This window comes from Pseudorasbora parva, chromosome 19, assembly GCF_024679245.1.
Source record: "Pseudorasbora parva isolate DD20220531a chromosome 19, ASM2467924v1, whole genome shotgun sequence".
Taxonomy (NCBI): Eukaryota; Metazoa; Chordata; class Actinopteri; order Cypriniformes; family Gobionidae; genus Pseudorasbora; species Pseudorasbora parva.
This window is the reverse complement of record NC_090190.1, coordinates 7,507,898-7,533,408: the sequence shown is the minus strand read 5'-3', so window position 1 is coordinate 7,533,408 and position 25,511 is coordinate 7,507,898. Positions and strand designations below refer to the sequence as shown.

General features: G+C 37.3%; 1 protein-coding gene across 4 annotated transcripts in view; it reads right to left on the bottom strand.

Moving 5' to 3' along the window:
• adgrb2 (adhesion G protein-coupled receptor B2) overlaps positions 1–25,511 on the bottom strand; it is a 394,976-nt gene that overhangs the window by 198,761 nt on the left and 170,704 nt on the right. The window lies entirely within an intron of this gene.

Sequence of the window (25,511 nt, the reverse complement as noted above, 5' to 3'; positions counted from 1 at the left end):
ATAATATTTATATACATTACACTCACATATATTATGTTAACAAATTTTTATTTTGGATGTGATCAATCGTAATCCATCATTTGAAAGCGCTATATACATGTAATAAAAAAATAAAAATAAATAAACATTGGTGAGTACAAGAAATAACAACACGAAGTACAAGCCAACTATAACTGTAGTAAAAATACTATTATATATATATATAAATGTGACTCATCCAATCAGAATTAAGAGTTGGAAGCATCCATATCAGAATATACCACATCACAAGTTCCTTTATTAGTATGGAACTGATGCATAAGGTTGTACAATCACAAATGCTAAAGCCCACACACACTATTAGCTCTGTTTTACATTTACACAACAATGTAAGACATCTCCGCACAAGCTTCTTCTTGCCCTTGAATGAAATGTAAATCTCTCCATTGTGTGAGGAACATTTTAAGTGTGCTGCTACAAAGCTCATCTTGTAGCAGCTCCTGAGAAAACCTGCATAAGCCAACAGAGACCTGTCACCAAAGTGTTTTCTATATCCGGCCTGGTCCTCGGGCACATGGAAATCTCTCATAATGTGAACACACACTCAGGAGAGCATATTTCTACTCTGCCCCCCAAAAAGTGAAGTTTAGTGGAAAGTGTCTAATTCCCTGTCTACTTTGTGAATGTAAGTCTTTAAATGAGCACATTTGGCGTGTAGTGCCATGAGTGCCTGTAAAAACCAAATGAACCCCAGGGATTAAATCTTTTTGACACCTGCATCTAATACAGGAGTTTTTCTGATTAATTTTACTTGCACTCACAATTTATTTATTCATGAGTTTGTTTTGTTTTTTTGGAAACAACACACCTCAAAATTGGAGTGTGTACCTTTGTTCAATATAATGTGGATCAACTAACATTACATATAAACGAGGAAGGACAAAGTATTTAGCACAATACATATGCAAACCGTTTACATATAAGGACTTCCACACAACCTCTCTTGCATGGGTGTTGGAAGCAAAAAAAAAGAAACAATTGGGGGTGGGTCCAATTTTTTTTTTTTTTTACTGCAGTAGATGCCATTTACATCAAGTGCAAAAAGCTTAACTTGTGTACTAAATGCCTGGTTGTGACAGACAAAATTACAGAAGACACCACCTTATCTCAGGTGGCAGTAGTGTAGGAGTAAGGCAGGTGGTAGATAGTTTTGACGCAAATCTATCTGAGGTTCGAATCCGCCTTTTCCTCAACTCACTCTACTCCCTTTTCCTGTCACATATCAGATCGGTAAGCCATTTATTTTCAATAAAAATGAAGAAAATATTCAAAAAGTGGAAATAAAGCATCTAATGTGTGTTTATTAATACAAATGTTTATCGGATAGGGCTGTGAACAGACATGTGCTGAAATAGAGACAGTTAAAGAGTTCAATATCACTGGTTTTAAAAAGTGTTTGGGTCTTGTCCCACCCTCAAACTATGAATCCGACATCTATGCTCTCATGTACAATCATTGCCTAAAAATATGTTGACGGATGGAGATCTTTTTTTTTATGTTAGCTATTTTAATGCTGAATCTGTGTGTCTATAATGTATAGAATGTCCAGTACACTTATTCAGTGTGCCGCACTCTCTCCTCTGGAGCTGATTGGTCGGCTTGACCTTTTGCTCCGAGTGCATGAAAAGATGAATTTCGTGGGTTGCTAATGAATTCTGCAGGCATTGGCAGGAAAGGAGGATTTCCATAAGATGCGGCAGGAAGAACCAAAGGAAGAAAACACTAGAAAGCAAGTGGATTCTCTTAGGCGCTTTCTAAATTACCATAAGCATTTAAGGATGCTTAGAATAATTCACAATCATGAAGCACATCCTCAACCTTTTTTTTTTTTTTTTTTTTTTTAAATCTTCTTTTTGGGAGGCAATATTTATTATTCAGCGAGCTCCTAAAACCCAATGCTAAATTCATCTTAGTCAAGATTCATAGAAAGAAGTACCGCGTTTCCATTATTTCCCAGCGAAAAGTAGTTCACAGGTCAGTGCAGATTGGATTTTAAATGCAGATACTATTGTTAAGATACAAATGCATTTGAATAATTTAGGACGCAAAACATTTGACCCGCATTTTAAACTGAACGCTTCCAAAAGCATTACATATACAAAGAAAAGCTGATACTGCTTTTAATATAAAGATGGTTAATGCTCCATATTTCTATAAGAATTTATTATAATTGTAATATATATGTACACACACACACATGCACGCACGCGCACGCACGCACGCACGCACGCACGCACGCACGCACGCACGCACACACACACACACACACACACACACACACACACACACACACACACACACACTCACACACACACATGCTAATCCTAAGTATATACATGAATGAGCATGTATTTATATTTAGATAATAATTACTCACACATAATATGTAAACACTAGGGCTGGGATAAACGATTATTTTTTTAACGATTAATCTAGCGATAATTTTTTCCGATGCATCGATTAATCTAACGATTCATTTTTCCTGCCCGATTCGGTTTCGATTTGATTCGATTAGCGATTATCTCCCAATTAATTGCCTAATAGCAATTTATACATGTTGATTTAATTATCTGAATGAAAAAACTAAATGTTCAATGTCTAATCGCACTAATGTGACCGAGGGTATCCATCCTCTAAGTGAGCACAGGACTATTCCGGTTTTAAACGGAATATTGGCGCCCGTAATGCACTCCACATGTAACTGTTTTCACTGTCATGCCGCGGATGCACATGGCGTTTCTGTTGCGTGTCAGCCACGGCCCACGGGGCTGCGTGGCGTTTCTGTTGCGTGTCAGCCACGGCCCACGGGGCTGCGTGGCGTTTTCTTTGCCTCTGCACACAATGTTTACAAGGTCTTATTGAAAGCATTGCTCTTGTATAGTCTTTTACTTTGGAATTTTAAAAGCAATAAACATATATTGCAATGTTAAGGAATTTAGCTTATTATGTAAGTAGCCAATGTGCCCGATGCTTTCACTTGATTAAAATACATAAAATATTACCAAAACATCTGTCTTCCTGTGTGCAGAAATTTGTTTATGTAGCCGTGACAACAAAACGCGTGCATGCGCGCCTGTGTTAACAGCGCTTGTTCCGTGTGCGCCGCGCGCCAACCCGCAAGCCTTGTACTTCTGAAAGTCTGAGGAGCCACTCGTGTTGCTACCATAGATATACATAATATATAATATACTGATATTCATTACATAATATACTTTAAACTACTCTCCGGCGCCGTCATCTTTATTTTGAGTCTGACGCATCGACGCACATATTTTGTGTCGATGTATTTTTTTGCATCGACGTCATCAATGACATCGACGCGATGTCCCAGCCCTAGTAAACACGAACTTTAATTTTGGATGCGGTTAATCGATTTGACAGCACTAATAAATAACTAATTAAACCTTTTTCTGTAATTCATCATGATTAAAAACATCTGAGTTAATTAATTTAAGTGAATTTAATCTTCACATAAATCCATTACAGTAAATGTCATATTTACCTGTGGCCTTCATATATAATCAATATACAGAAATTCAATACAATTATCAAACATATAGTCTTAGCTGAATAAATGATATGGATTAATCTTTATTAAAGCTACATTTTTTTTTCTGTTACCTTTGTTTTTTTTAATTCACTTTAATGATAGACATGGCTGGTTTTATTAGGCTGCTGTCACTTCATGATCTTCACACACAACCAGCATGGAGTGATTCTTGAGACTCCAGAGACATCAGCAGCTTCAAATACATCTTTGCTGCTCAACTGGGTGCTTTTTTAAAGTTGTCCTTTTAATACAATTGTTCTTTGTTTTTTAATAGAAACTTTCCTTAATAATCCTTTATCTGACCAAGTTCTCATGGGGTGGACATTACCCACAAATCTTATGACAGTTCGATAATCTATATTCAGTTTCCGCGCAATATTAGTTCTTTTCATACCTTTTGCATAACACTGCACCATTTCATGCTTTTCATCTTCAGAAATATATTTCTTCCTCCTCATATTGCATGAGAACTGTGTCTTGCTTAATAATGTGGAACAACATCTTTAAAGGGATAGTTCACCCAAAATTGAAAATTCAAAGCCTGTATGAGTTACTTTCTTCTGCTGAACTCAAAATAAGATATTTTAAAGAACGTCTGTAGCCAAACATTTGATGGACCACATTTGGTGTGACAATGGGAACACAGAGTATATATATATACACACACACACACACACACACACACACACACACACACACACACACACACACACACACACACACACACACACACACACACACACACACACACACACACACACACACACGGATATTTCCACAATTGTGACCCATCCCTATATGTTTGTCTGGTAGAAGCTAAAGATAGAAGCTAAAGGGTATAAGACTGTTTGAAAACAAGAAAACAAAGAGACAGAATTAACTGTGATAAGAAAGGGAGACAGGCATTTATTAGCAAAGAGGGCTGCATCACATACATTGGAGCGCATGGGATGGATGGATACTCTAGAGACTTCCCCCTGTTGGCTCTGTCAAACAGACCTGATTACCAGCGCTTCCCGCAGGGCCAGTGTTAATACGCTTATGATAGCTCAGACGCGCACGCAGACGATCACACTAATTTCCTCTGTCACGGAAAAGACAATAGTGGTGTCAGGAAAGGCGGGGGATTGTTTCTGCTTGCTTTTTGTATCTCACTCCTACGCCTCGCTTCGTTCTGCCTCTCCTCTGCGTCTGTTTTTGTACCTTGGGTTTTTATACACAGTCTCCATTCGGCTGGGGGTGAAGACATCAGTTCAGTACGACAGAGATAAAATAAACAAGTTCTTTACGTATCAGACACAAATTCAGGGTGGAAGGATACCATTTGACCTCTCATGTCTTTGACTGAAGGAGTTCCAGCGCAGTTCTCAATTTTCTCACAATAACATCTCCATTAACCGCAACTCGGCTCCTCCCTGTCGCATTTCACAGAGAGTCCGGCGTGCATCTCAATAACATCATACGTGTTGAAAAGGAAACAGGATATGCTTTATTAGACTTCCTTTTGACTGTGATTCAGAATACATCATACAGCACTGGCACCTTATATATATATATATATATATATATATATATATATATATATATATATATATATATATATATATATATATATATATATATATATATATATATATATATATAGTGTTGTCTGATGTGTATGTGTGGTTTTTATATTCAAAAACATCAGAATGAATAAGTAATAGTCTATTTTCTACCCTGGTTTTGAGCCTCTCTCCTGCACAGTCAGATTTTATGGGCGTGCTGCACTGGAGACTTGGAAGTAAACGCCCACTGCTAGGATTGGATAATATTTGCACATTTAATGAGCTTCATCTCGCTCGTCAGTACATGCGGGAATTGTTTTGAAAGTGTGCAGGAATTAATTAAATTAATGCTGTAGGAATTGCCCACAGGGCTCGCAAAACGTCTCTCATCCACAAGCAGTTGATTGGAATGTTATTTTTTATTACTTTGCCTGCCCGATCGGTGGAAAAAACAAGAACCGTGCACCACACACACACACACACACACACACACACACACACACACACACACACACACACACACACACACACACACACACACACACACACACACACACACACACACACACACACACACACACACACTATGGGACTCTCCATAGACGTAACGGTTTTTATACCGTACAAACTATATTCTATCCCCCTACACTGCCCCTGCCCCTAAACCTACCCATCACAGGAAGCATTCTGCATTTTTAATTTCTCAAAAAAACGAATTCTGTAATATAAAAGTGGGGGCCGCTGACTGGTCGTCACAATGTAGGTGATCTCAAGTTTTACTATCCGTATAGGAACATTTGGTCCCCACAATGTAATTTAAACAAGGACACACATACACACACACACACACACACACCAAGTAGCCTAAATTGCAGACAGCATGATCATAATTTCCGCAATTGCATTTTTCCTTCAAATATCAAGTCAAGAGAGTGAACAACGCACATCAAGAAAGGAATGTTATTTCACTATTTAAGTTGGCAGGCTGGGCTTATGTTTTGGTAGCCCGTCTGGAACACACATAGCCCGAGTCTGATCACGAATCGCAATGAACCAACAAATAAAGGATTCTTCAGCCTGTGACAGGATACTAAGGTATGTTCTCTTAGACACGTACACATAATAGATGTCAAAAGATATGTAACAATGTAATACTATCACATATAAAAACCTTTTTACTCACATTAGTGTGTCGCTTCATTCCTTCTTGTAATCTCATCTTGTCTGCAAATGAATCCATGGTGAAATCAAGGAACAAACACGCAATGTCTTCCCCACACGAGCTGGATATTCATTCAAAATAGAAAAAGTTCATCCATGCATTCATAATATTGGAATCCGAATTAAGCTTATCTGGTATGATTATTGCATACGCTCTAACCAGTTTAGCTCTATGTAGGCCTATGTCATGTCATGTCATGTCGGTGGGTGGGGCTACAGAATTAGGCATTGTTCAACTTCTGTTGAGGCGGTGTTTCACCACACAATGACATCAAGGTGTGGGAAATTTTGAGATCTTTTTTTGGGCCTGGTGTCTATAAAAGCTTTTCTTTGACTAACAAGAAAGTTTTCAGCTCTTAAACTTACAGGATATTCTTATATCCCGATGACCTTTTATATAGCAAAAGCTCAAGGGAAATTTGATTTCTTAATTCATCACCACTTTAATGTTGCTGTGCTTGTATTCTTGTGGAAGCCATATATATATATATATATATATATATATATATATATATATATATATATATATATATATATATATATATATATATATATATATATATATATATATATATATATATATATATATATATATCATGTCTATATGTCTTTAAAGTCACTGTTGATCTGTTTAATGTATCCGTGTGTTAATTCCAAAAAATAATAATCTTACTGACCTTGAACAGTTGTGCAAAATAAGCCTGCTGGTCAAAAGTATGGAAACATTACTATGTTTAATGTATTTTTATTAATGTTTTTTTTTTTTTTTTTTTTTTTTTAATTATCAGCCATTATTCCAGTCTTCAGTTTCACATAACCCTTCAGAAATCATTCTAATATGCTGATTTATTATGAATATTAGAAACAGTTTTGGTGCTTAATAATTGTTTTTATAACCTGTGATGATTTTTGCAGGATTATTTGATGAATAAAAAAGCAAAGGATTTATTTAAAATATAAATATTTTCCAACAATATACACTACTGTTCAAAAGTTTGGGGTCAATATATTTTTTTCTTTCTTTTTTTAATTTTTTTTTTAAAAGAGATTAATACTTTTTTTTTCAGCAAGGATGTTAGAATGTTAGAAGATATTTCTATATAGAAATAATACTGCTCTTTTTGTCTTTTAATTTATAAGTGAACATCAATGAACTTGATGACATCACACACATTGTTAAAGACAAGCAATGATAGGTCTGTCATGCTTTTTTTGCCCACGACTAAACAAGAATTTAGATGTCAAACTCACATAATCTGACGGTGACTATAGTAACAGACAAAAAGTTTCAGTCAAAACACAGCATAACAGTACAAGCCTCAGCTTCTTCTCCGACTCTATCCTCAAGCTGAAACTCAGTCATACGGTAAAGAGCATTCTCTAGAGATTCTCTAGCAGCAGCGGCGTGTGTAACCAGCGTAAGAGTCCAGCACGCTAAACAGATGTTGATTATCCTGGGACGTCTTCTGTACGTTTCCCCGAGAGAGACAACTGTAGTTATTTCCACCAACCGGTGTGTATGGGGGTATTTGACGCTAGCACTTTAAGCACTAAATGAGAGGTTAAGTTATGTTTCCTTCACTGTCACAGCTTGTTCCTAGAAGCCGGAAATGAATTTAAGCGGTTAGCTCAAATTGAAGCCATTTAATTAAACAGCCTGGTGGTGTGTCTGTATTACTCACTTGGGTTCAAGTAAAGCTTCGTTTGCTGAACATCCGCACGCATTCATCCGAAACAATCAATACTGAGCTTGGGTGTTTAAAGACGTGAACTGCATCCATCAACTGGTTTACATTATGTATGTTTTTAGTATTATATTAAAATGATGGTCAACATCAATGAATCAATATTTTTTTCAACAATGTAGCACATAAAATCCATGGCTGCTAGTGAATTTCTATACTACTTTGTTTAAATAAATAAAATAAAATAAAATTCATAATGATACAAGTGAATTTAGTCATCACAACATTATAATGTATGAAAACGGATATTCATTTTGGATATTTGTTCAAATGTAAGTGTTATTATCATATAATGCCAACATTATCATATTTGAAGCCGCAAAGTTATCAACTTGATCCAAACTTTGCTGAAAATATCTACGATATCTACTACATGCCATATACCGTCTGATTGATAATTTATACTTTTTTTTTTTTTTTAATCAAGTAAATGGAATTTTATTAGATAAACATACCTTCAGGTTGTGGCGTACATGTAATTTGCAGTTCTTTATTCATTTTTACAAAGTAAACATAATAATAACTTATATTGTTACTGACATTTTTTACTGGATGGAAAAACATAGGTTGATTATCCACATATTTTCATTATTTTAGAACATATGATACATCAAACTTTTAAGGGATGTTTATTTGTAAATTCCTTAATTATATTGAATTGCATTATATGTTCTGGCCTCCACAGTATAAATTACAAACATTTCATAATAAAACGATTTAAATATCATCTTACTAAGACATATTATTTGCAAATGTGGCTCCAGATGGTGTTTTTTGTTAGTTTCAGCACAGCACAGTTATCATTTTCACGTGCAGCACCATGTTTTTTAAATAGCAAATGCACTCGCGGCCATCTGTTTGTCCATGCTGGTCTGAAAACTAGGCTATTTTGAGGAGAACTGAAAACGACTGCACAATTCACCAACAAAAACCGTGTCTAAAGTCAATAGCGCACTATTTTTTGTGGTATTTAATGGGCGCGTTAGTAAAATGCTCTCAAAATTATTTATCAAACAAACACAATGATTTATCTCTCATCCACCCGTGATTTACTTATTTTTGAATTACTTGGCCCGCCCGATCTGTGGATATGCGCGAACCACACACACACACGCGCGCACAACGAAAATCAAGAAATCCCCTATTTGAGTTTCACCTGCCTGCCGACGGGCTTATGTTTTCGTAGCCCATCTGGAAAACACATAAACCCAGTGCTCTGGTATGCTCTGCATCAAGTACCCATAATCAATACGATCTACAACAATGCAATACTATTGCATATCAAAAACATGTTTTACTCACGTAAGTGTGTTGCACCATTCCTGTCGGATCCAATGTAGAAGGCACAGCATTGTGTTTCAATCTCAATATGTCTGCAAATTCATTGTCGACCTGTGTCTTGTTTTCAAACAATTATCTTGCTATATTCGGAGTGTTTATTGCTCGGTAATGCCGGGCAGTTTAGCCGGGCAGTTTAATTAGTTTAGCTCGGCAGCGTTTCACCCTTCTATAAGTTATAAAAGTCTAATTCTAATTGATATTACAATTACATTATAAGCTTTCAGATTTTTAAAATTTGTATTATATTCATATTTTAATATTTGTTCAGTTTGATCATCTAAATTTATGTGTAACCACTTCTATATCTTTCAGGCTTTACACTGTTAAGAGTAGTCTGAAGTTAAAATAATAGCACATTGTTCCATCCAGCTGTTTATGAACACACAAATACATCCTATGCAGACACATCCTAAGAAACGCATCTGTTCTGTCAAGCGAACCTGATTTTTGAAAACACATGCTTCAGCACATCCCTATTCTAGTGCACAAAAGAATCTGTTTGTGTATTTTGGTGATGCTTTGCGAAACGTACATATGGAAGTAAACTAAAACACTTAGCTTTGAAACAAAGCGCAGAGAGGCACCACACCAGCCAGCCCGACATAAAACAGATGTAGCAGAAGAAAAATCGGCAGCAGCATCAGCAAGCAAATCTATCAGCGCGGCATGCCGGCGATGCATCTCCAGCAGAAGCCTGACACCCCTCAGCCTGCCTCTCCAGCAACATCAACAACTTTAAAACCTCAACAATTCACTCCGCATCCTTCCTCTCCAGCTCTCTGCAGAGTTCTGTGAGTGCTATACGACTTGTCCATCAGCCTCCGGTAGGGGTGGACAGTTATTATAACAAGCATCTATCTTCTCTGAACTGTCATGAAGGTACAAATAAAGAGTAAATAATACAAAATCCTTAGTTCCGCACACTGTGCTGAGCCTCCCCGTAAAACAATTATGATTGGAACTCAGAGTGGTGCAATGGGATTTAGAGCTGCAGGCTGTAGAAACAGGCATAAGGAATCAATAGAGATGGACAATAGGGGGAAAAAAGTATAACATATTGACCTTTCACAGATTATCCATGGCTTTAAGAGGTTATCTAAAAGGAATAATTCACCCACAGATGTTTTTCACAGAAATTCTCGACATTCGCCCTTTACCTCTCCTCATGCATGAGAGTCCATGAGAGTGTTAGCCATGATGGATCAGAGAACAAATCTTTATTTTGAGTCAGATCTTTCCAATGATTCAGAATTCATAATAAAGGATTCTTTAACAAATCGAACTGATTCGGTTCAACTCGAGTTCAACTCAAAGACTCAAATGATTCATTCATAGCAGTTTATAACGCATTGTAAATTAAGATTATCGTGATTAACAAGAAGTTCAGGCTGTTTCTCACTCAAAGCTATTCAGAAGACATTGAACAGAGAGTCCTGAGTCATCTGAACCACTTTGTGATGCTTTTATGGTGCGTTTGGCCTTGTAATTAGATCAGAAGATCCATTGAAATCAGAATAGTCTTTCAAATAGAAACTACTGTGCTTTTTTACAATTTCCGTTTTCTTTAGTGTGTAATTTTGCTGTTTGAGCATGAAAAGGTCTGCAAAGTTACAAAGCACAAAGTCACTCTAAAGGGAGTTATTCTATATCAGTGATCACTTTTTCTGAGCTCCCGGAAATGCCTTTATTGTAGTCTGGAGTTTTCTTCCGGGAACGGACACATCAAAATATTTCTCATTTAAATAATTTCTGCCCAAGGCATTTGCTAAATAAAAGAGGCGAGGCCTGGTTGAGTTGCATTAGTAATGTGATGAAACTCATAGTTAAGGGTGTTTATATTTTAAAAACACTCCCGAAGCAGTTGACCAATCACAACACATTGGTCTAGCTGACCAATCAGAGTAGACTGCACTTTGTGAAAGGAGGGGCTTCATAGAGATACAAAGTAATCAGAGCTTTTTCTCACAGGCTGGGAAGAGATTAAATGTAAAATGTGCATTTTAAAAATGTGCATGAAAACCTATTCTAGTAGGAAAATACTTTTCTAGACTTAGTTTTTTTCATTTTATGTCTTATCTGTTTCTGTCATTTTGATATGCATGTTCTTGTGGATACATTTAATGTGGGTTAGTTCATCTATTTATTTATTTTTTTGGCTCTACTTAGTCCGTGAAACATGTGATTTCTATGATGTCTCTAAGTGTGTGTGTGTGTGTGTGTGTGTGTGTGTGTGTGTGTGTTCATATATCCTCGTTGTGGCGATTCCATCTGACTCAGTGAGCCACACAAATGAAGTGATTTACGCGCTTTCCTGCCCACATCTCTCTCTTCTGACTACCCATGTTTTATGCACAAACATCCCAAACCCTGAGTGTGTGCATGAGTGCATGTGCGCACACGGCTATTTATGACTGTACACCTCAACATGTGACCCACTCGGCACAATTATAGTTGTGTGTTTATTTATGTATGCATCTCCTTGTCAGCATAAATTTATGTGGTCAGGGCCAAGTTTACAATGTGAATTTGTTATTGTAAATAAATGTCTAAGAGTGTGCGCGTGCACGCGCTCGTGTGTGTACAGGAAAAATTTATATATATATATATATATATATATATATATATATATATATATATATATATATATATATATATATATATATATATATATTAACGATGAACAGACATATCCAGAGATATTGTTATGGCCAATAACTGATAAATGCCTTAAATTGATATAATTGTAATAGATTAAAAGAACACAGACTTATAATTAAAATAAAACTTAAAAACCAAAAAAAAAAAATTTTTTATAATAATAATCAATTGTTTTACATGCTTAAAAAGTTAATTTAGACACTACAGGCCCATTCACACCAAGGAAGATTATTATAAAGTTTTAATAATCATTCTAATTTCATGAGAATAGGGTCCACACCACAGGTATAATTATAACAACAGAGATAAATTATATCATTGGAATCACATAAAAAAATATCGTTTTTTTTTCAGCTGATGAACAATGAAAAAGGGAGCATCAGAATCCATCCAACTTTAAAGAGCTTGAGCTTGCTATAGTTAATATAGTTAGATTTATAGTTATCTTGTTGTGAATGTGCCTTATAATGTTGTAATATACATTATGAAAACTGGATATTAATTTTGAGATTTGATAAAGATTACATTTATCATTCAATTTTGTGTTATTGAATTATAAGTATTTTTAAAGATTAAGATTAGAGGTAATCTAATGCCAGCGTCCTCTCCCCCACATTGCCATATATATATATATATATATATATATATATATATATATATATAACATCGTTGTACAATTGAATCATGCATGTCTTAAATCCATTTCCCATTTTAAAGAGCCCTTTATCAAGAATCTGATACTGATAAACCATCAGGAATTTTTGTTAAATACAGTATGTTGCTTGCAAAAGTGTTATTTAAAGGTGCTTCAGTGCTGGAAAATAGGTTTACAATAAGACTTTGCTGCCTATACAGTAGAAAGGTAAAATATATTTTAAAATTTGTTACCTGCCCACAGAAAAACTTAAGGAAAAAGGCTGTAGTTTTACCTCTTGCACTTCAATTTCAACAACCATAATCCACTGGACATTTTGTTATTCAAGGCCATTGCCACCAGTCTGCTATGGATATGCTTAACCAGAGTCAAATACTGCCTTGCTTTAGTTGGAAGTACTTCTCGGTAAACTTTTAGTCATAATGGCGTCAACTTGTATTGTTCCCAGGAGCAATAATTGATATATGCATAGCAGGAGTGAATTACTTTCAGTAATTCTAGTGACATTTTAGTGAAGGATCTAGTGTGTTGCAGCTAAATGCTGCAAAGGATCGTATATATAGAGAGCACACAGCAACTGAAAAAAAAAAAAAATGTAATGTTTGTAGTATACATTTCATAACCCTCTGTCAATCCAACTGTCTGTGGACGGAGATACAAAAATGTGAATGTACAATCTGTAGTTTTCATGAAAGGAGCTGTCAAAAGTCCAAATGTATTAACGTATTACAAGGGAAATTCATGGTAATGATTTACTACTGACTTTTCAACAATACAAAGCGGTTTGGAAATCAACAAAGTTACGGTTTAAATCAGATTCAGCTAAACTGAATGACTTGATGCTTGTTGGGTCCAGATGGTGTAATTACAATATGAACCTGCAGGTGAAGACTGAGCTAGCTATGCTAATCTGCCATACGTACCTTGACCCCAGGTTATGCAAACAATAAGCTGCGAGAGGCTGTGCCTCACTAGCCTCGAGTACCTTTTTGCTTTTATAATATGGTTACCACACAATACAAAGCCAAAACATATATATCAATGCAACTTCGATGTAGTGAAATCATTAAAAGCCTTCCTTCTGCTGAAAAAAAAGCCTGACCATGAACAGCAACAGAAGATAGATTTTTACGCCATTAGATGATGGCAAAGACTTTATGAGTTAGTCAATCAGTAGCGAAGATATTTGTACTGAAAGGACTGAAACGTGTTACAAACATGGAGGTGCAAGACACAACTGACAAATGCTTTGATTTGACACAGGAAAACTCCTTAACTTTTGAAAGGACAAGATATTGCAGCAGACATTAAAACTGAACAGTTTGAACAGTTGTTATGAACAGGTGAGCACGAGTGCATTTGATATTTAAACAATGTGTGCGATGGACGTGAAAAGGATAAATGCGTTGGGCTGAAACTAGTAAAAAACAAATTGCCTATCGTCACATTGCGCTGGGTGTATGGTAAGGCCATTAAGGTGTGGTGTAGTGATGCACAGAACCGTTGGGTGAAGCAGTCAGCAATGTTTTATCGTGAATAAAACACAGCTATTGACAAATAAGAATCAACTAGGGCTCTAGTTAACTAGGGCTCTACACAGCCACTACAATTACACATCTATTGGACCCTTGCAGTTAGAGGCTCAAGCTAGATTCTTTTTCTATTCTCTCAGCAAGTCTTCTCCATTACCGTACTTCCTTATCTGAGACTCCAGTAGCACACTAACTCTACCTTCCTTGCTGCTGCAGGGGGGAGTCAGATATGAAGGAAAGAAATATCTGCAAGGCCTTTCTGTAAACATGCCTTAATGAGAGCCAAATGATTTGGATGGCAATTTACAGTAGATACAGAGAAAGAGAGAGATATGGAAAAAGAAGGAGAAAAAAAAAAGAGAGTTGAGTAAAACCTTTTATTCCGACAAAGACTGAAGCTAAGAAAGAGGATTTGGTGGATTGCCAGTTTGAGCCAAAGTCGTTCTTTGTTGTTTGCGAGGCCAGGATTTAGAGACAAAGATGAGAGAGGAAGCAAGAGAGAGAAAAAGAAACGAGCCGCAAAACATGTAAGGAAAAAAAAACGGAGAAGTAAAAAACAAAAAGATGAGTAAGGCATGATCACAGCTGTGCTGGGGAAAGACGGATTTCATCCACGCAGAGAGCCGTGCTTTGTGGGAGACCCAAAGAGAGACGAATGTGACAAATGTGTAGGTGTGCATGTGTGCGAGAGATGGATTACGTGGTTGTGATGTGATGCTAACGGTGTGAAACCATGTGAACGTGTGTGTGTGTGTGTGAGTATCCCAGTCGATTTCTTCAATGGGAGTGTGTGGATGCAAGATAAGGACTTACAAGCATATGCACATTCACTGCGGTGTGTGGTGTGAGTGTGCATATATTTGTGTTTCATTTTGACACCAGTTACACGTTCTACTCAAACCGTCTTGCCTGCCCTGAAATATGAAATATTTCAAGCTGTTGCGGTGAATAAGTACAGAAGCTTCATGCAACAAATGTTTATATAACCCTCAAAATCAAGACTAATACTACAGCATATGTTATGTTTTGGAAAAACTTTAATCAACAAGATTATATGCTGAGTTAACTATAACTTTTCCACAATAAGTATCTACACCCTTAAAAATAAAGGTGCCAGGAAGAGCCAAAAATGGGTTTACACAGTGATGCCATAGAAGAACCATTTTTGGTTCCCCAAAGAACCATTTTGTGAAACATTTCTATTTTTTCTAACCATTTTATAGTCTAAAGAACCTTTTTAAACTACAAAGAACCTTTTATGCAATGGAAAGGTTCTTTGGATATTAAAGGCTCTACATGGAACCATACACCCTGCCACAAAAAAAAAAAAAAAAAAAAAAAAAAAAAAAAACATATAAGAACCTTTATTTTTAACAGTATAATATTTTTGTCTAAATAAATCAGTTATGTAACTGAAGTAGGGAATTTTTTTTTCTTTTTCTTTTTCTGACATACATAAAATGGCTTGGATTGGAAGGGAACATTTTATTGAAAAGAAAGAAAAAAAGTAGATGGAGGCAGATCTCGATTACCAGCTGGATGTCAAATTTACGAAACATTACTAATGATGATGATTGTAGAAGTCTCTGTCATTTTCATCAAAAGATCGACTAAAATTTACAGACCCACTTTATATTAGCTGGCCTTAACTATATGTACTAAAATTGTAATTAATAATTTGATACAATGCACTTATTGTGTACATACATATTTTTACATTGTACTTACATTTTAAAAATACCTGCATGTAATTACGTCTGTAATTAATTTCTGTAGTTACATTTGTAATTACACAGTTGGCATTTCCCTTACACCTAACTCAACCCTTAAACTGACCAACACCACCACACCTGTCCCTAACTCTACCCTTAAACTGACCAACACCACCACACCTGTCCCTAACTCAACCCTTAAACTGACCAACACCACCACACCTGTCCCTAACTCTACCCTTAAACTGACCAACACCACCACACCTGTCCCTAACTCAACCCTTAAACTGACCAACACCACCACACCTGTCCCTAACTCTACCCTTAAACTGACCAACACCACCACACCTGTCCCTAACTCTACCCTTAAACTGACCCACACCACCACACCTGTCCCTAACTCTACCCTTAAACTGACCCACACCACCACACCTGTCCCTAACTCTACCCTTAAACTGACCCACACCACCACACCTGTCCCTAACTCTACCCTTAAACTGACCCACACCACCACACCTGTCCCTAACCCTACCCTTAAACTGACCCATACCACCACACCTGTCCCTAACTCTACCCTTAAACTGACCCACACCACCACACCTGTCCCTAACTCTACCCTTAAACTGACCCACACCACCACACCTGTCCCTAACTCTACCCTTAAACTGACCAACACCACCACACCACACCTGTCCCTAACTCTACCCTTAAACTGACCCACACCACCACACCTGTCCCTAACTCTACCCTTAAACTGACCCACACCACCACACCTGTCCCTAACTCTACCCTTAAACTGACCAACACCACCACACCACACCTGTCCCTAACTCTACCCTTAAACTGACCCACACCACCACACCTGTCCCTAACTCTACCCTTAAACTGACCCACATCACCACACCTGTCCCTAACCCTACCCTTAAACTGACCCACACCACCACACCTGTCCCTAACTCTACCCTTAAACTGACCCACACCACCACGCCTGTCCCTAACTCTACCCTTAAACTGACCCACACCACCACACCTGTCCCTAACTCTACCCTTAAACTGACCCATACACCATACCTGTCCCTAACTCTACCCTTAAACTGACCCACACACCACACCTGGCCCTAACCCTACCCTTAAACTGACCCACACCACCACACCTGTCCCTAAATCTACCCTTAAACTGACCCACACCATGACACCTGTCCCTAACTCTACCCTTAAACTGACCCACACCACCACACCTGTCCCTAACTCTACCCTTAAACTGACCCACACCACCACACCTGCCCCTAACCCTACCCTTAAACTGACCCACACCACCACACCTGTCCCTAACCCTACCCTTAAACTGACCCACACCACCACACCTGTCCCTAACGCTACCCTTATCCTACCTTAATATCAGCAAGTGCTTTGCAATACAATTTGAACACAGTGATAAATTGTACTTATTGTTTGATGTAAGTACATTTTACTTAAGGCCACCTAATATAAAGTGGCGCCAAATTTACAAACAAAAACCAATGCATGCACTTTAGATGCCAGCGTTTTCAACTGAAACCAGAAAACTTTTGAAAAGTGGATTTAAAGAGCAAGTTTTTAAAAACGATACTGCTATTGTATCAATGTAAGCTACAAAAACACAAATTTGTGAAAACGGTGACATCATGCTCATGTTTCTTTACAAAGTGACATCGCCAAAGTGACATACCTTCAGAAAGTGCATGCTAAAGGAAAATAGGCATCACCGCATTATAATGTGCACTATTTAACATTGGATCATCATTAGATTTGCTGATTAACTCTAAACCTAAATTGTGAATATTCTACCAGAACCAACAGCATTGTTGGTCCAGATAGCACAAATCTGCGTAAACCTGCCTGAAGAAACATGAAATTTCATGCTGATGAGGTGTATTTTTATTTATTTTTTTACATGGGTGACCAATATTCTATCAAATAAAGGTTGGTAGAAGCATGTTTCCATAATCCTACCAATCTCAGCGATAAGATATACACCTCGCTCTTTCAACAGCTCCTGTATCTCTTCCCCAGCCCATCTGGCCATAGTTAATGCAGGTGCAGAGAGAACATGCTCGAACCCTTCTATATAGACAGCATGTCAAACCTGTCTACCTTCCCACATGCCCTCACTTACATTACATGAACACTAACCCATGAATAAAACATATCGACTAGTCGGACCTGTCAAAGACTCTTTGAGTTAAACGCATGCAGGAATTGCATGTCTATTCAATTTTATTAGTTATCCATTAAGGTAGTTGATCTAGTTGTGGGTCAGCATTTACCTTATGCAAAGAAACAAAAGCACCCACATCTTCATTGCCAGATTGAAATGGTCAAAAGAAAAAAAATGATGAGTAAATTTAAAAACTGTGGAAATATTATTAGTTTCAAGGCATTTCACTAAAAAATTCGACTTGAACGTGAACACTCCAACTGAACAATCTCAGACGTCTAATCTCTATATTATATACTAGGTAAATCATTGCGTTCAACCCAAAAGCCTGCTTAACATAAGCTGCAGCAATACTCAAGGAGGGTCATATTCATACAAATGAGGGTCCTTCAAACACTACGAAGTCCTCTTTATCCTCTAATTGAGAGGATTTACAGGTAAAAGCCATATGCACAGAGTGTGCTGTTAGGCACGTGGAAAGGTTTGAAGTTCACTGGAAAAAGATTATCATATGAATGACTTCCTCATTCAACAGCACTTCAAAATAGTAAACAGAAATATAAAAATCTCTTGTGGGCCGCAGACGACCTGAACAAAACAAAGTAGCGTATACAGTAGATGATAGAAATAATATATAATGCTTGAATGAATTGTATGTATCGTATTACAGGTTATGAGGATATACTATAGGCCCTTTGTTGACTCATTTCAGTCAAATAAAGCGAGGCAAACTCTTCAATGTGGTTATATTGTTTTCTTTCCCAAGTAAAGTGGTGTGTGCGTATGTGCGTGCATGGTTGTAAACGTGTACGATCAATAATAACTGCTCCTGTTGGACTTGACAGTGCATCAGAAATAATACACTACATCACAAAAAGACTGAACTGTTTGACGACTTAGTCTTTGATAGGCTTTCCACACACACACACACACACACACACACACACACACACACACACACACACACACACACACACACACACACGCACGCACACAAAGCTGAGCTGAATGTCTTTTAGTTCAGAATGGTCTTTTAGTTTGCAGGTCTGCCTCTTTCCATGTTACTCTTTCGTATTATTTGTTTCTCTCCTAATTTGACTTACAGTTGTAACCTCCAAATCTTGTGCACTGACATTTTAAAAATACTATTTTGTAAGTCCTTCCTGGAACATGGACAAATAATTAATTTTTTTGGCCTTAATAGTTTCCAACATTTAATCACATTAATAAAATGTTTAATACTGTATTAGCTAAAGTTAAAAAGTGCAGATGCACTGTAAAAAAAGGCAAATATTGAACTTTTGCAGTACAATCGACTTGGATTTTTAAGTTATTTCAACTTAAATTATGTTAAACTGACTTTAAAAAAATCTTGTTTAACTAATAAAAAAGTTTAATATTTCTTAACTTATTTTGATGAACAAAGTAAAAACATATGTTGTCATAACTTATTGAACATATAATTTTTTTACACTGTGGTTTTATCCTTACTTTGTAATTTTTTATTTTTCGTATCTAACTTGGATAAAATTCACATGTCAGAGTATTATTGATAAATACAAATTTCACATTACAAGCTGTAGTAAATTATAGTAAATCATATTTACTCAAAGCCCTGCCCTTTTTATTTTAGGTCGAAAGAAGAGTGCATTTTTTTTCACTGAGCACATTCTCTGCAGTCCGAGCGCGATTCACTGCAAGCTCACTCTCACTCAGGTAAATAATTAACACCATTACCGCTTACAGTACATATGTTTTATTGAACTAAATACATTAAAATCGGCTAAAACTAATACGCAGGTTACTTTTCTGAACAGCAGTGCTCTCGAGTCCGTGTTTTTCTCAAGGGGGTAATATAGCGCTCGGAAAGCGGTCCACCCATAGAGGCGCCATTGCTAACCAAGCCATCACCTGCTGTTAGCATCCCATTGACTCCCATTCATTTTTGAGTCACTTTGACAGTGAATAACTTTACATCTGAGGCATTTAAAGACTCAATTTGTCCATTGTTTATTTCTAAAGAAACACGACAATGCATAAAAGGCTCTGTTACCTTGTATCTTACACTATCGCCCCGCAGAAGCTGTTTTTGTAAAAATAGGCTAGCGATTGCGTCATAACCAACGCGACTCTGTCGCACAGTTGAGAAATTACCGTATAGACCTGAGGAGACGCTCGCAGGCAATCTTTTTTCTGTCTATGAGACAGTCGGGGGGACGTGGAGACATAAAGTCTGATAAAGTCAAGGGGGAAGAATGGAGAGAAGCCCATAGTGAGCCAAACGCAACGGGAGAAAATATTTAAACAACGTGATTCAGATTTCACTTTCCACAACTACTAGAAGATTTACAGCTGTTCGACAGGTTGCTCACGTCACATCTACTTCGTCAAGCTCAGTCTGCGCCTGCGCAGTTCGCTCAGCCATCAGGAAGTGAGTGCTCCTATACTGACATCACATTCCGCCGTTGACGTCAATGGGATAGCTCTGTCCATTTCTTTTACTGGCTATGGTTTTTCTCACTGTTTAGGTGAATCGCGGCACAGTTCGGCGCACACACACAAAATACCGGCAGTTCAATGGGGAACGCGCAGCTCTTAAAGGGGCCACACTATATTCCTACTGGTGGAATATGGACCTCCTCCAGGTAGGGTGTGGTCGCTAAACTAAGCATTTCATATTCGGCAGCTGTTTTAGGATTAGAATGTTAAACTACCGATAAAAATAATCAGGCAAACTAATAAACCTTTGTTTAATTTATAATGTGATTTAATGTGATAATTAACTATACTGTCAATGTGAGAGGACAAGAAACATTAATGAATATGTTTTCTTCAGATAAAAAAAAAATATATTCTAACTTTAAATTTATCCTATGTTTTGTTGAATGCTTTAGGAGGGGAAGAGACAGGGCAAAATAAGGAGTGATGGAGATGAGGAGAGAGCAGGAATTGACAAAAAATTTACTGCCCACTGACTTAGTTTTAAAGCTATTTCTCATAATTTGTTTGGCTTTCAAATGTCTTAGAATGCTCATTTGTAGATCAAATTATCGGGGGAGCATGCCCCCCGAACCCCCCTAACTCTATGCTGTATATATTACAACTGAAATATTGATTTTTTTCTTATATACAGAGAATATTTGTATTTAGTTATTGCTATTAAAAATGTGATGTTTAACCGAAATAAGGTGGTGGGGGTGCTTGACAGGTATCAAATATTCGAAAGGGGTGCCTGCTACAAAATGTTTGGGAACCAATGTGCTAAACGATAATTTTCTGTCAAAATAACAGAGCTCATTTGGAATTATTCAGTTTTTAAGAACAAGCAGAAGTTATGATGGGTTCTCCGGTAGTGGGCGGAACTAATGCGTGAACGGCCTTCTCATTGGCTGGCGCTAACAACGTGATTAATATTCATGAGCCCAGCAGCTCATTAACCCTTAGTGCACTAGGTGTGCGTAGATGGTTTGTATCCGCTAAAATATTATTTTGATGCTCTCCCAACAGACATTCTACTGACTAGAAGTATGTCAACTAACCAAACCCTAACCATAACCTAACAGTCAGCCAAGAGTCAAGAGTAGTTAGTTGGCATTAAGTTAGGAACAAAATGTGGATTAAAATGGGTGGATGGATGGATGGATGGATGGATGGACGGACGGACGGACGGATGGGTGGGTGGTTTGATGGATGGATGGATGGATGGATGGATGGATGGATGGATGGATGGATGGATGGATGGATGGATGGATGGATGGATAAGACACTCCTCAGACCTGTTTGTGCCACTCCACATTTAAAACCATTCACAATCAGAGTTTCTTTATGACTCACATCAGCTTTCTTCTTTCTGAAAGAAAGAGTGCAAGAAAACTACCTACTCTCACAGGGATTTTACAAACTATCCATGTCTCCAGTCACTGAGGTCACTCTCTGTCTTACAGACAGGCTGCGGTAAAGCTGTTTGGATCCTCTCGGCCAGCGTTTGATTAGTGTGTGCAAGACTGCAATATATCCTGCTAAGGGAAGTATATGTCCTTACTTAAGGCGTACATACTGACCATCCCATTTAACTCTGCCTGCAACCCGCATTTCAACAAATGTGGAGAATATGCTCTATAAACTATATCAAGTAAATATGACAAGATGTATGTTCATATACACCAGTCAGTCCATTGGCATTCAAACATGGTTGCCTTTTGTTAGAGAACTATGATACGCACTTATCCTTTGGAAGAATAACAACTGATATTATTTGGTAAAATAATAAATAAATAAATAAATAAATAAATAAATAAATAAATAAATAAATAAATAAATAAATAAATAAATAAATAAATAAATAAATAAATAAATAAATAAATAAATAAATAAATCTAAATAAATCAATCAATCAATAAATAAATCAATAAATAAATAAATCAATAAATAAATAATACATTTTATTTATAAAGCACTTTACATTTTAAAGAAAATCTCAAAGTGCTACAGATAGAGGAAAATAAACAAATAAATAAAATAAAATAACAATAATTAATTAATTTAATTCATTCATTGAAAGACATTCTAAACAGGTACGTTTTTAGTCCCTTTTAAAAATATCCGTTGTTTGTGGAGCCCTCAGATGTTCAGGGAGGGCATTCCACAGGCGTGGAGCTGAGGCACAGAAGGCTCTGTCCCCAGTGGTGCGGGTCTTAATCCAATGGGGATTGAGTCGATGTGTGTTTGTTGAGCGAAGAGAACGTGCTGAGATTTGTGGAGTAATGAGTTCTTTAAGGTAGGTGGGAGCATTGCCATGGATGCACTGATGCGTGAGGAGGGAAACTTTATACTCGATCCGAGCGGAAATAGGAAGCCAATGAAGAGACTGCAGAATTGGTGTGATGTGTTCATATTTACGCACTCTCATCAGGATCCTAGCGGCATTGTTTTGTATGTGCTGGAGTTTCTCGATGCTCTTACTAGGAATCCCAAAGAGAAGAGTGTTACAATAATCTCGAGGAGATAAAGGCATGAACAAGTTTCTCAGCATCATGAAGGGTGAGTGAAGGACGGAGTCTGGCTATATTCCTGAGGTGACAAAATGATGTTTTGCAAAGATATTTAATGTGAGCCTTAAAGTGTGGATCAAACCTAACACAGAGATTGGTGACTATGGATGACAGAGGAATGTCCTGGCCAGAAAATGTAATACAGGTTATGGGGGATGATCTGATCTGATGAGGGGAACCAATCAGGATGGCTTCTGTCTTAGAGCTGTTCAGCTGGAGAAAGTTGTAGTTCATCCACGTCCTTATCTCTTCCAGACAGGCAGAAAGTGTTGATAATGATGACGATGATGACGATAATGATGAATGTCAATTTTCAGATTTAATCTATCATCAGCGTAGCAATGAAATGAAATTCCCAAGCGAAGGATGACTTTACATAGAGGAAGCATGTAGAGATTGAATAAGAGAGGTCCTAGAACTGAGCCCTGAGGTACTCCGCAACCAACCGCATGTGAAATGGACCTTGAGCTACCCATGGCCACAAATTCAGATCTGTCTGTGAGGTATGACTCTGTGTTATCAAGTCCAATAGAATGAGACAGTCATTTGAGAAGTATCCCATGGTCAACCGTGTCGAACGCTGCAGAAAGATCCAGGAGGACAAGGAGTGATGGTGACCCGGCATCAGCTGTCATTAGCAGGTCATTTGTAACCCTCACTAAGGCTGTTTCCGTGCTGTGGCCAGAACGGAAGCCAGCTTAGAACTTTTTAAAAATGTTGTTGTCATTGAGATGGTCCTCGAGGTGCCTGGCAACTACCTTCTCCAAAACCTTCGAAATAAATGGCAAGTTGGATATGGGTTTGAGGATCGAGCAAGAGTTTGAGGATCGAAGGAGGGTTTCTTGAGTAATGATCTGATTATAGCCGTATAATAATAATAATATTGCGGAGATTACTATGTGATGTTATCTTGGACATAAATGCACTGTCTGAAAAATACATTCTATGGCCTTTGCTGAGAGATGCGGCTTACTATTTCACTTAAGACTTTAGAAATCAAAAGTATTTCTCTCTTTGCAACATTTTTTCCTGCCGGTGAAATTACATTTTGTTAGAGGTTTCCACTGGTGCCACCATCACATTGCCCAACTGATAAGAGCTGCCACTTCTGTTACTTATGAGAAACATCAAACGACAAATGAAAGGGAAAAGAAAGCACGAAGTCACAGTCTCATGAAAAATCTCAGTTCAAGCTTTGTGCTTTACTGTTACATTTTCAATAAACAAACATGTACTATTATTAGTAACTGCAATTATTCATTCAAAACAATAGCATCTGTATAATTAAATTATCTTTATGATTAAAAATCCCCTCAGATGCTTGTGTCACCATCTACTGCTCTCAGACGGATAACTATATTTTTAAAGGTTTATATGCCGGTAGGTTATTAATTAGTTTATAGTTATTTTCATATTTTCTTTCTCTGAAATATATTACGTTGGTTTTCAGTGGATTTGCGTATGTTGGAATTTTTACCTTAAAGGGGCATGTGATATGTGAAATGATTTGTCATTATTTCTTTTCTTTTTTTTTTACATTAAGTTTTTTCACAAGATTTAAAGAGGTCATATTATGCCCTTTTTCAAAGTCTTGTTTTTGGGGTCTATATAATAGGTTTTAAAGGTCCCATTCTTCGTGTGTTTCCGAAGCTTTGATTATGTTTACAGTGTGCAATATAACATGAGTTCATGTTTCGCATGTAAAAAAAAACACAGTATTTTTCACACAATTTACTTATCTGTACACCGCTGTTTCCTCTGTCCTAAAAATGGCCTGATGAATTCCTTGTTCTATGAAGTCCCTCCTTCAGAAACATGTAACGAGTTCTGATTGGGCCAGCGGTTCCTGTGTTGTGATTGGACAGCAGCTTAGCGCACTTTGCCCGGTAAGGTCCCGCCTCTTACCGTAACGGGGAGATGCAAGCGCTGAATGCGCGCTCTTCTCCACGTGGGAGAGCAACAAGACCACGCCCCCTATTTTGTTCTTGTGGGCGGAGCGTTAGTCAACAAACGGTTCTAGTGACGTCATTCCTGAAGGAAGTGCAGGGCTGTAGTCCAAACCGGCCGTTCGCTGTAGGCTTTGAAAGGGAACTTCTGTTAAATAAAATATCTCGCTTGGCATTGAACTTTGAGCTTTATAATTTTACAGGTATTATTTATGCTCTAACAGCAACATTACGCACTAACTAAAGTTTGAAAGATGAAATCGCGAAGAATGCTTTAATGCTTAAATTCTCAAAAATGCTCTTATTTTTCTCATATT